Source organism: Lolium perenne, chromosome 4 (genome assembly GCF_019359855.2).
Source record: "Lolium perenne isolate Kyuss_39 chromosome 4, Kyuss_2.0, whole genome shotgun sequence".
Taxonomy (NCBI): domain Eukaryota; kingdom Viridiplantae; phylum Streptophyta; class Magnoliopsida; order Poales; family Poaceae; genus Lolium; species Lolium perenne.
The window spans coordinates 101,114,978-101,126,076 of NC_067247.2; the positions used below are offsets into that span (position 1 = coordinate 101,114,978).

General features: G+C 44.5%; 1 long non-coding RNA gene across 1 annotated transcript; it reads right to left on the minus strand.

Moving 5' to 3' along the window:
• Positions 1–9,079: 9,079 nt before the first annotated feature.
• On the minus strand, positions 9,080–10,485 carry LOC139830877 (uncharacterized). The gene is made up of 4 exons (XR_011744384.1): positions 10,373–10,485; positions 9,811–9,872; positions 9,291–9,401; positions 9,080–9,160 (listed from the first exon to the last, which is right to left on the minus strand). It is a non-coding gene; the product is annotated as an uncharacterized lncRNA (long non-coding RNA).
• Positions 10,486–11,099: the final 614 nt, after the last annotated feature.

Consider the following 11,099-nt stretch of genomic DNA (forward strand, 5'->3'; position numbering starts at 1 on the left):
AAACGACCACCAAGATAATAGCAATTGCAGATAAATGCACCTACGAAATATGCTCAGACTAAGGAACCATTTTACAAGACCAAGATACTGACCTGCCACGCTGTCCCCGTTCATCTCCAATTATCTAGCAGATACTCTTCTTACTACTTACTAGCATTCCTAACCTGCTCCAGTAGGGCCTCCTTCTGTGCTGCTATCGTTCTAAAATTGTCGACTTCTAGTCTTAGCGCAACTGATGCAGCTCGTTCTACTTGGAGTTGCTCCTCTAGAACTTGAGCATGCAAATACTTTGACTTGGACATGGACTTGCACTTCACCAGTCCAGCATTCCGTAAGAAAGTGTTTTTGGCAATGCCTTTCTTTTTTATTGCCATGGAAAATGCCTTCACACATTCTTCATCGGTTTTTTCCAGACCGTTTTTACCGGGTTTTGCCATCTCTAATTTCATATCTTCCTGCAAAACATTCAGTTCGTACACATGTGTAAACATGATAGTTACTACAGAGAAACTTGCTGATAGTAGGTTTATCATGTGTATGACCTACTTTTATTCCTACAGTTTGGCATGTCTGATTCACATCACATGAATTTTAATAACCATCTATAATATCATATTGACATGTACTTTACTACTCCTACAAGTTGGGATGTGAGTCGTCACAAAATTTCAATCTTAGAGAAGACTTACAAGAACACTCTGTGCGACTTCTCCAATCACATCAAGTTTGTTCTTCTGGCATGCTTCAAAAATCTCTGGCAGAGTCATCTCTTTGTTTGGTTCCCTTTTACTTGCATTATGTAACATCTGCATTTTAGTACTACCATTTATAAATCGAATAACGTGGTTGAAATGGAGGATCATAATATAAGCTGCACACTGGTGTATATACTCTGCATGATCTTTTACTAAAATATTTCTAAATAGCAGTATAAAACAACATGTCCTTACTTTTTGCCGAATGTGCACTATAAGGTTACGAGATCCCGTACGGCTAGGTAAAAGTAGTTTACCGCGGTTTTCCTGATTCTGTTTAGCCAAATTCTGCAAAAAGGATACTAGTGAGACACTGCTATAAATAAGAATCCAAGATGTGATCTGGTCTCAGTATTACAAATCATACCATATTCTTTGGATCAGACCAGTGCTTCACAAGATCTCCCCACTGTTTGTCAGTCATTTTCTTAAGAGAAGATCTAGTTGGAACACTCCCAGTAATCTTTCCAGTGAAGTATTTCTTCTTTAGCCTGCTGCGATACTGGCGCAGACAGTCTGAGAATAGACTGTTGAGAACATGCTTTACTTCCTCTTGGTCCTCATCGAACTCGAACTTTAACTGTTCACAACAATATAAACCGTTGGTGCGATATACATAGAGCCAACAACAAGCTAGAAGGAACGGGTCGTGCCAATGTGGTATACTAGTATGAGTAACATTACCAAGAGAAAGATGACTTACGTGTAACCTGTGCACTAATTTTTCAAAATGCGCAGAGGTGTCTACGTGCTCTTTCCATGTTGGGAAGATAGGAATTTCATTCCTGACGAAAATTCCTACATCCGATGCTAATTTACAAGATTCTTCTGGGTCCAGTGGCCTTCTGCCACCTACGATAGATGAAAGGCGAAATCTTGATTCCTTCCCAGCAAGCTTAGCTACGAACATTTTCCCTACTGTTGGGCCCCTCGTTTTTCTTGATCATGGTGCAACTACAAAGTTAAGCATTACATCAAGCTATCATAAAGTATAACTTTATAATGGAGAATGAAACTATAAGCATTGGAAAATGTACCTTCTTCGGTGTGGGGCTCATCCTCAGGGGAGTTGTCTATGGCAGGACTAATATGGGTCAGTGGGAGATCATCAACAGTTTGTTGATGTGCTAGCAGTGTTTGGCCAGTTGTGGTTGTGTCAGCTGGGACTGGTACAGTGTGCCCTTGGGCAGTATTTCCTACCACAGCTACTGCTGATCCCAATTGTGGCTGAGAAGTTGTCGTGGAAACTGGTTCTGCTGCCAATTGTGGTTGAGAAGTTGCTGTGGAAACTGGTTCTGCTGCCAATTGTGGCTGAGAAGTTGCTGTGGAAACTAGTTCTGCTGCCAATTGTGGCTGAGAAGTTGCTGTGGAAACTGGTTCTGCTGCCGATTGTCGCTGGTTGAATGGATTGGTAACAGGTGGCTGATTCAACCGCTTGGGGTGTTCACCACGTTTTTTTATTTCAGTACTCTTAGCATTTGCGTTATTTTCTTCAGCTAGTGCCATGAATCGCTGAGACTGTCTAGTAGCAGAAGTAGATTTCTTTTTTGGTTGCAGCTGTTCTATCACCGATTCAGGTACCTGTTGAAAGGTCTTCCTCTCGTTGGTGGTTCCTGCGAAATTCTTACTTGAAGCTGCAGATTCCTAGCACACATAAATGATATTTCAGTCTACAGAAGTCCCATATATGATGATATGCAAATGGAATAGAATGAAGAATAGTAAAGGATGACGTGCATGCTGAAACATATATATGATGCGTTAAGGAGACCTAGAGGTGGCATGTGAACATGTTTGGTGGGATTCAGGATACAAGTATACAACACATGGAAGTTGCAACAGATATCTCCAAGTAAAAAAACAGAAATCACCTGGTGGGGTTGAGGAGAATGGTCAGGCAAGGCATCTTCCTGAGTCAGCTCTCCAAGAGGCTCAGCAGGATCAAATTGTGAATCATAACATTGTTCTTTATCTTTGGGGAGGGGAAAGGGTTCTTCTCCGATTTTGTTCAGGTTTGCACTAGAGGCAATAGCATTACAGATGTTTGTGCCCACACGGCTTGCACATCTGCTACATATCTTCCGTCTCCGTTTCTCTTTTAATTCATTCTGTAGTGCAATAATATCTAGCATGCATTACAAAAAAAATGCTAATGAGATGGCGGTGCAAGTAAGCAAAAAAATACTTTTCGAAATCACCTGCATAAGGAAAGCGGCCATATCAACCTTCTTGGGAGTGTGCGCGTGTACGCTTTGTTTTCCTGCCGTGGACAATGGAGGCGCTTTGTGTACCCATCTCTCCAGTCCGGTGGACGGAAGGAGTCGGGGATTAAGATACGAGAACCCGGCGAAGGTGAATGTCGCTGACAAGGCGGCGGTGGAAGTCGGCTACGGAGGAGCTCGTATGGTACAGTGGTCGTCGGTGGGGGTGGGGGGAGGTGGAAGCTACTCCGGCTTGCTAAAAAGCAAGGGAGACGGTGGAACGTCGTCGGTCACTACGGTGGCCGATGAGAAGGCAGTAGTGCTGGTGTGGGAATGGGACAGTGGGCCGGCGCCGGCGTGTGAGATGATCCAGTGGGTCATGCAAGGTGGAAGCGTGAGAGAGAGATGCGGGTTTCGGCGCCGCCGGTGATAGGTCTAAATTGAGCGGTCCGGGGGGATAAGATCGGCATTGTACTTATTTCACATCGCTTTGAATTTTGGAAGCGGGGGGGATTTCGGCGGGAATTTTGGGGCAGAGTTGAAATTATTACTGGTTGGTGGAAAACTGTGGAACCCTAGCCTACGAAATCCCAGGTCTGAAGCTGAGGGCCCTTTTGTTGTGGCTTTTTTTGGCTTTTTGACTTTGGCAAAAGCCAAAAAAGCACCTATTTAGAAGCCAAAAGAATAGGATCTTTGTTTATGGCTTCCAAAATCCAAAAGCCAAAAAGCCAAAAAAAAGCCACAACAAAAGGGCCCTGAGTAGGTTCGGGGTCAAGGGGATATGCTTGTTGGTTCTTGGGTGCATATGATCTCTTTATTTCGAAATTCATCTTCTATACATTTTGAAATGTCAAGAAAGAATAAAACGAAAAATGCATGTGTACTTCTTCGCTTGCTATATACACATAAAATATTTCAATGGAAAATCGAATAGTAATTTGGGCTATGTAAAAAAGAGTTACTCCGTAAAAAAATTGTGCTAACCATAAGGCTTTTTATGAGACATGTTTTCTCTCTTTTTTTACATCGACCATGAAAAAAACTTGTTTTTTTACATCAACCATGAAAAATACTTTTTTTACATTGACCATGAAAAATACTAGGAATTTGCTAAAGTTATATTTTCCATCTTCTAATGTCTAGGTGTAACATCTCTACTAGTAGTAGTATATACTAGTAAATTGCATGTGCCTTGCACGTGAGAGCTCTTTTTTTTAGTGAAACAACTTCGATGCAATAAGAATTCGATCTTTTTTTAACAAAGGAGGGGGGCCCAAGGGCTTGGATACCATTAAGTGCAATAGAGGGGTACATATTACAGATTGCAGTCAACAGTCACTTGGGTTGAAAGCCAATGCAAGCCCGCCTACATGATAGCAGGATTTTGTGAAGCTTTTTAACTTAATTGGTCAAACATGCGAAGCATGTGCCATTTACTTGTACAACTTTATCGGAAAATAATTACTTGTACAAGCTAGTTCCCCTAAGAACTACCAGCACATAAGTAAACAAAGGAACCAGGGACATCATCAACTGAAACAACAATCTATTCATATAGCGGCTCTTGCATCACCCTTTGAAAATCATCTACTGCAAAGATGAGTGCGAGTTTCTGCTCGTGCTTTCACCTGTTCCAAGATCGTCCGATTGATCTCATGGACATCTGCATCAGCCAAAGCGGTAACCAAGTTGCCAGCCACTAGCTTCTGCAGATCAGCAACGATGTAGGCCATCTTGAATTGTAGAATTCCATCCTCGGTTCATTTCTTTGTTCCGCCAAGTGGCCACATCCAAGTCCTTTTGAAGACGCCTAATCTTAGCTTCCCAGTGCCACATCCTTCTGTTTTGTTCCTACAAACGTTTGCATCAACTGGAACTCGGACATCCGTGCTACAATGCTGCTTGGCAGGGACATGAGCAGTCACTTGCTTCTGCGATTTGCCATGCATTAAATCAATCAACAGATTAAAAGGAAATATGTTGGTTGATTCATGTCACCACTTTGAGCAACCCATGAGTTTCTAAACCTTAAATGGAGTCTAAAACATTGCAATAAAAGGGTGGGTGCATCATTTGGATGCAGAGGCCGGGGCGACCCTATTTTGAAGAAAATATTAGGAAATCTGAAATCTATATCTATATCTCTACCATCTATACCACTCCACTCCTGTTGACAGTTTGATCTCTTTCAGTACATTAGATTATGTCATGTTTAAAACACTATTATAAAATTACCTCCTTAATGTTGAGCTCAGGAGGATCCAGATGTGCTGATCCTAGGTGGCCCCTCAAATGATTGCTTGCTAGAACAATAGGACCAAATCCCGCCTCCTTTGTACCAATGTCTGCATCACTGGCGCACTCACTGTCTTTGTTAGGAACATGAGCAGTGGCTAGCTGCTGCAAATCAAAGTTCATCAAATCAATCAGCAAACAACACATATGAATTTTGAGCAGTGCGGCTAAATACCTTCTTCAGCAGCAGCCCCACGGGATCGTCATTTTGGCGGCACATCACACGGGTGAAAAATCTCGGCAACGACTTGGGGTGCGGTGATTTTGTCCCATTCCACGGTATGCCGATCGAGGCTGCAATTATCTTATTCTGCAAGATATTTTGCCTCCGAGATTCTTCGTAGGCATTCTCGAGTGGAATATCTAGCAGGCATTACAAAAAAAAAACAGATGCTAATAACAAGCAGTGGAAGCAAGCAATAAACTAGTCTCGGAAATCAAATACATAACAAAAGCTGCCAGACAAAGTGTTCAACCTTGGTCGACTGGGGAGGTGGCGCGTTGGCCGTTCGGTTTGGTTCGGTGGATCATGGTGGCGCTTTGTGTACCGATCTCGCCGGCCGGTACGATGAACCAGTGAGTCGGGGAAGCAGATCCGACAAAGCGGACGGAGTGTGGTTGACGGCGTCGCTGAGCTGGCTCCGGCGCGGTGGATGTCGGCTACGGATGGAGGACTGAGAGGGAGCGAGACGGACTAGGAGCGAGGTAGGGAGAGAGGCCCTTGCTTGTCCGTGGGTGTGGCTGGATATAGGGGAAATGAAAGCCCTAGAAGATAGCATCCTGCTAATATCCTAGTACAAAACAATTGAACTAGAAAATCCCGCCAATATATGGTGCTGAATTGCGGGCGGCTCATAGCTTGTGCACAAATAAAATGGGAAAATCCAAAAAATGTAGTTCAACAAAAAAAAAACTCTAGTAGGCAAAGTCGCTAGCTCGCCATGAGACGATGCACTCCGCCAAAAAAATGTGACAAGCTAGTTTGCTATGGATCTTGCATTAACCCTGCTCGATAAAATGGTGGGCACAAAAGACAAGCTAAACCAAAAATAATGGTGGTAGAAAGATGTAAACTCTTCAATGTAAACTCTACTAAACAGGGCCAACTCCAAAACATGCCTCATATTATTTGTACTTCCTCCGGTCCATATTAACTGCCACTACAATGGATGTATCTACAAATACATCCATTTGAGTGGCATGTATATGGATAGGAGTAGTGGATCAAAGGAGTTGCGAGACAGTGGAGGAAATGAGGTGGGGAGGAGGAGGGTGACGACCAGACCCCCACCTCCACGGCACCGCATAAATAGAAGCTAAAATATGTGAAACAGTGGAGGAAATGAGGTGGGGAGGAGGAGGGCGACGACCAGACCCGATAACAGTACTCCCCCCGGTCGAACTGCTTCTCATGTCGCGCAAGGTGAAAAAAGGGATATTTTTTTCATTGACTTGATGGAGAAAAAAAATCTTCTTTTTAGCCCCAGCGTCACCGCAAAACTATTCACATCTGAGTTTCTCATTTTTGTTTCTCGATGTATATTTCGAATTTTGATCTGAAATTTTTAGGGGTTATCTTAATATGTGCTGTGAACGTGCATGATTTATTTCAGATTTTTTCGCAACGTTTCAATTTGGATTTAGGCCGCATGTCACACGGGGTGCATGTCACCTCGCTACCGCTCGAGAAATGGAGGCCCTCTCCGTTGGGCTCCAATAAAAGCTTCACTGCTCGTGTCAGACTGTTGAAGACAGTGGCAAGTGCATGTCAGGGGGACAGAGAATAAATTGCGTCCACGCGTCGGCGCGTGCTGTCTACCCCAAACCCTAAACTCTGTCTTATGAAGTCAAGCATGCATGAAGAGAAGTGGTTTTTGGTTTCAAACATGGAAATTTCAAAAACCCTCCCAAGAGCTACATTTTGGAGTGACTAATTATTCATATTCATGATTTAAACTTGTTTAAATGGGCATAAAAATGGGCATAAAATTATAAATCAAAATAAATCGAAATAAATGAAAAACCAAGGCACATAGTCTTCTTATCACTACAAGAAAAGTTCTGATAGACAACGTCTCAAAATCGTCCGCTAAGGGGTATTTTTCGTCGCCTATGGGCCTAACCCGACGATATGGGTTCTGTTGTGGAAACTGCGTCAGGCAAAGTCCAACGACGTTTTTTTCGGTCCGTCGCGCTTGGGCGCCCTTCCGCCACGGAAAATCGGACCGTTGCGCAAGTGTTTCCGGGAGCCCGTTGACTGCTGACGTCATGCAAACTAACACGTGGCAGACGCCGTTAACTGGCAGTTAACGGCGTTAACCGGCTGAAACCCCGTGGTAGATGGTAGGCCCACACGAGGCCTGCCACGTCTTAAGCGGGCCGGGCCAGCTGACATAGTTTGACCGGTCAACTATATAGCTGGGCTGGTCCATTAGTTACGTGGGCCGGGCCTAACCTCTAAGGTTGACTGGTCAAAACTTAAATGGGCCGGCCCATTTAACATGTGGGGTCCACCTTACAGCAACTGGGCCGGCCCAAGAAGCAAGTGGGCCGGGCCAAAACACAGGTGGGTCCCACTTTCCTGTTAAAGGGCCGGCCCATTTAGTGTGTGGGGTCCACCATATAGCAAGTGGGCCGGGCCAAAAACATAGGTGGGTCCCACTTTCCAGTTAAAGGGTCGGCCCATTTAGTATGTGGGGTCCACCATATAGCAAGTGGGCCGGCCCAACAAGATAGTGGGCCGGGCCAAAAACACAGGTGGGTCCCACTTTCCTGTTAAAGGGCCGGCCCATTTGGTGTGTGGGGTCCACCATATAGCAAGTGGGCCGGCCCAACAAGATAGTGGGCCGGGCCAAAAGCACAGGTGGGTCCCACCTTCCTGTTAAAAGGCCGGCCCATTTAGTATGTGGGGTCCACCATATAGCAAGTGGGTCGGCCCAACAAGATAGTGGGCCGGGCCAAAAACACAGGTGGGTCCCACTTTCCAGTTAAAAGGCCGGCCCATTTAGTATGTGGGGTCCACCATATAGCAAGTGGGTCGGCCCAACAAGATAGTGGGCTGGGCCAAAGACACAGGTGGGTCCCACCTTCCTGTTAAAGGGCCGGCCCATTTACCATGTGGGACCACCATATAGCAAATGGGCTGGCCCAACAAGATAGTGGGCCGGCCCAATAAGCATGTGGATCCCACTATCGTGTAACCGGGCCGACCTACTAAAGAAGTGGGCTGGCCCAAAATGAAAGTGGGTCCCACACTACTGTAAGTGGGCCGGCCCAATCTGTTGTAGTGCCCTACTTGTTTGACTAGTCAACTTGCATTAAATTTCATGAGCCTAAAATCTGATATCAATGATACACACAATTACATACACAAATAAAACAAGTAGGAAAATTACAAGGCAATTAATGTGCCCAAATAAAAAAATTACATAGAATCATTGAGGACTTCTATTAGCATCATCAATAACACGTTGACATTTGGCAATCGCCTTGATTGAATCTTGTGTACTCTTTGTCAACATATCAGCTACAGATCTTAAAGCAGCAATAGCATGTCTTTTATAAAGTACAGCCTTGAGATATTTACTGTTTGATGAAAGCAATGGTCTAGGTTGACGGCTATGAGAAGATGCATCAGAAGAAATATCAGAACTTTTTGTGGGCCTCACTTCTAATGAAGATTGCTTCATCACAACTGCATTCTGATAATAATGCAAAAAGAGTTAAACGATGAACTATGCAAACATTTATTATGCAATGTAGATATAAGATAATAACAAGTTGCATAAATAAGACAATGTATGGAACTTGTACTAAGCACAAACTTACATCATAATGTTGCACAGGGTCGCTACAGATCCTTTTTTGGCGACTATCTTCTAATGATGACTGCTTCATTAAAACTGCATTCTGGTAACATTGCAAATATAGTTACAACAATTAACTATTCAAACATGTATTACGCAATGTAGAGATCAGATAACAACATGTAGCAGAAATAAGCACAAGATAAGATAAGATGCATGTACTAAGCACATACTGGCTCGCTGCAGGTCCTTCTCTTGCGTGCACTAGTCGTGGTCAACATGCCTGTCATTTTAGGTTCAGCCATCAAGTGAAATGCTAATCCTCCTGCTCCATTGTCCTTAATCTGTGTTTAGATATCACATTTAAGACCAAGTCAGCTGGTTTCAAATAACAAAAAACTTGAGCTGCCAAATGAATAAGCCAATATTTACCAGATATCAGATTAAAACCAACTAGATGTTGCTTTGCATGAGATACGAATTTCAGACATTCAGATTTAGAGTAGGGTAATGCCAAGGTTTTCCACATAAAGTAAACTGGCATTAAGAATGACCAAATGTCAGGTTCAAATCACCTTCGCAGTTTCTCCAAGACAAGCATATCAAATAGGCAGAAACATAGTAAAGCATGAATGGCATTGCTATGGCAGGGTTCCAAGTGTTAATCTCTTGCATAAGGAACAATGCATATAGGTTATAGATAATAACGGAAGTAAACTGCCAAAATTACCAACCAAGAACTCAGATTCCAACCTTCCCTAGCGTCCCCGCTGTTAATGTTGGATGTTCTAATAAGTGGTTCGCATGATCAATCCCTAGGAAAAATAACATTGACAAGTCAGTCTACAATAATACAAAGACCAGACATGCACGCAACAATAACTATATAAGCTAAAGACGAGGTATAAGAGCAAGCAGATTGGAAATGCACATAGCATGATTATAAAAGCAGTGTGAGAATAGCAGACACGAGAAAACAGCTAGCAGCTAGCGGTGAGCTAATGACGTGGTATAAGAACAAGCAGATTGGAAATGCCCATAGCATGACTATAAAAGCAGTGCGACAATAGCATGCAGTACAAAAACGATTGGCAGCAGATGAATGGGTATAAGGCTATAAATATGTGGATGCACACAGTGTCAGATAGAATGAACAGGATGGTAGCGACCGGACAATGCCTTTGTCCTGCACAATATTTAAACAAACTTCATGCGAAGCAACACATCAAGAAAGTTAACGGCATATGAGATCTGCAAATAACTACACAAAACATGGCTAAAGAAACACCGCGATCTAACGGGCCAGCGTACTAACCAAGCTGCGGCGGGGTGGACGGGGGCGGCAACTTGCATTCCAGCGGCGGCGAACGCGGGAGACGATGAATCGACCCTGTTTCAGTAGAAGCGGGCGTTAGTGAAGCAGATCTGGATGGCTGGCAAGGGATTCGGTGAAGTTGATACAGCCGCTGCGCCGAGGTAGTCGGTGGCGAGGTCGGCGGTGAAGCAGATCCGTCGGTGGCGAGGTCGGCGGTGAAGCAGATCCGTCGGTGGCGAGGTCGGCGGTGAAGCAGATCCGTCGATGACGAGGGCGGCGGGGGAGCGGATCAGGTGGGTGGACAGCCAACACGATCAAGGCTACGCTGTGGAGGAGTATGCCGGCGGCGAAGCAGATCTAGTACTGTAGAGAGTCAGAGCTTTGGCGTGTGAGAGTATTTTTGAGCTAATGGGGCGAATGGTTGGTGGGTGGGTGTGGGCATGTGGGGAGGGTTCGGGATCTAGGCAAGATATTTCATTGTTACCGAATGAGCCCTCCATGGTCGGTGGGTTGTAGCTTCCGGACCAGGGTTAAAAGGGTAAAACTGGTCACGGGATTTTCGAATGGATGCGGCGGGATGATTTGGCGCGCGGCCGAAATTTTCAGTTTCAAGCTACGAGCAGAACGACAAAAATAATGTTCTTCCCCAGGGAGCTCTCATTTCTTCCTCTTCTCTTTCTCTCTCGAGTCTCTCCCACTCCCCCGGCTCCTCTCCCCCTTCTCTCCG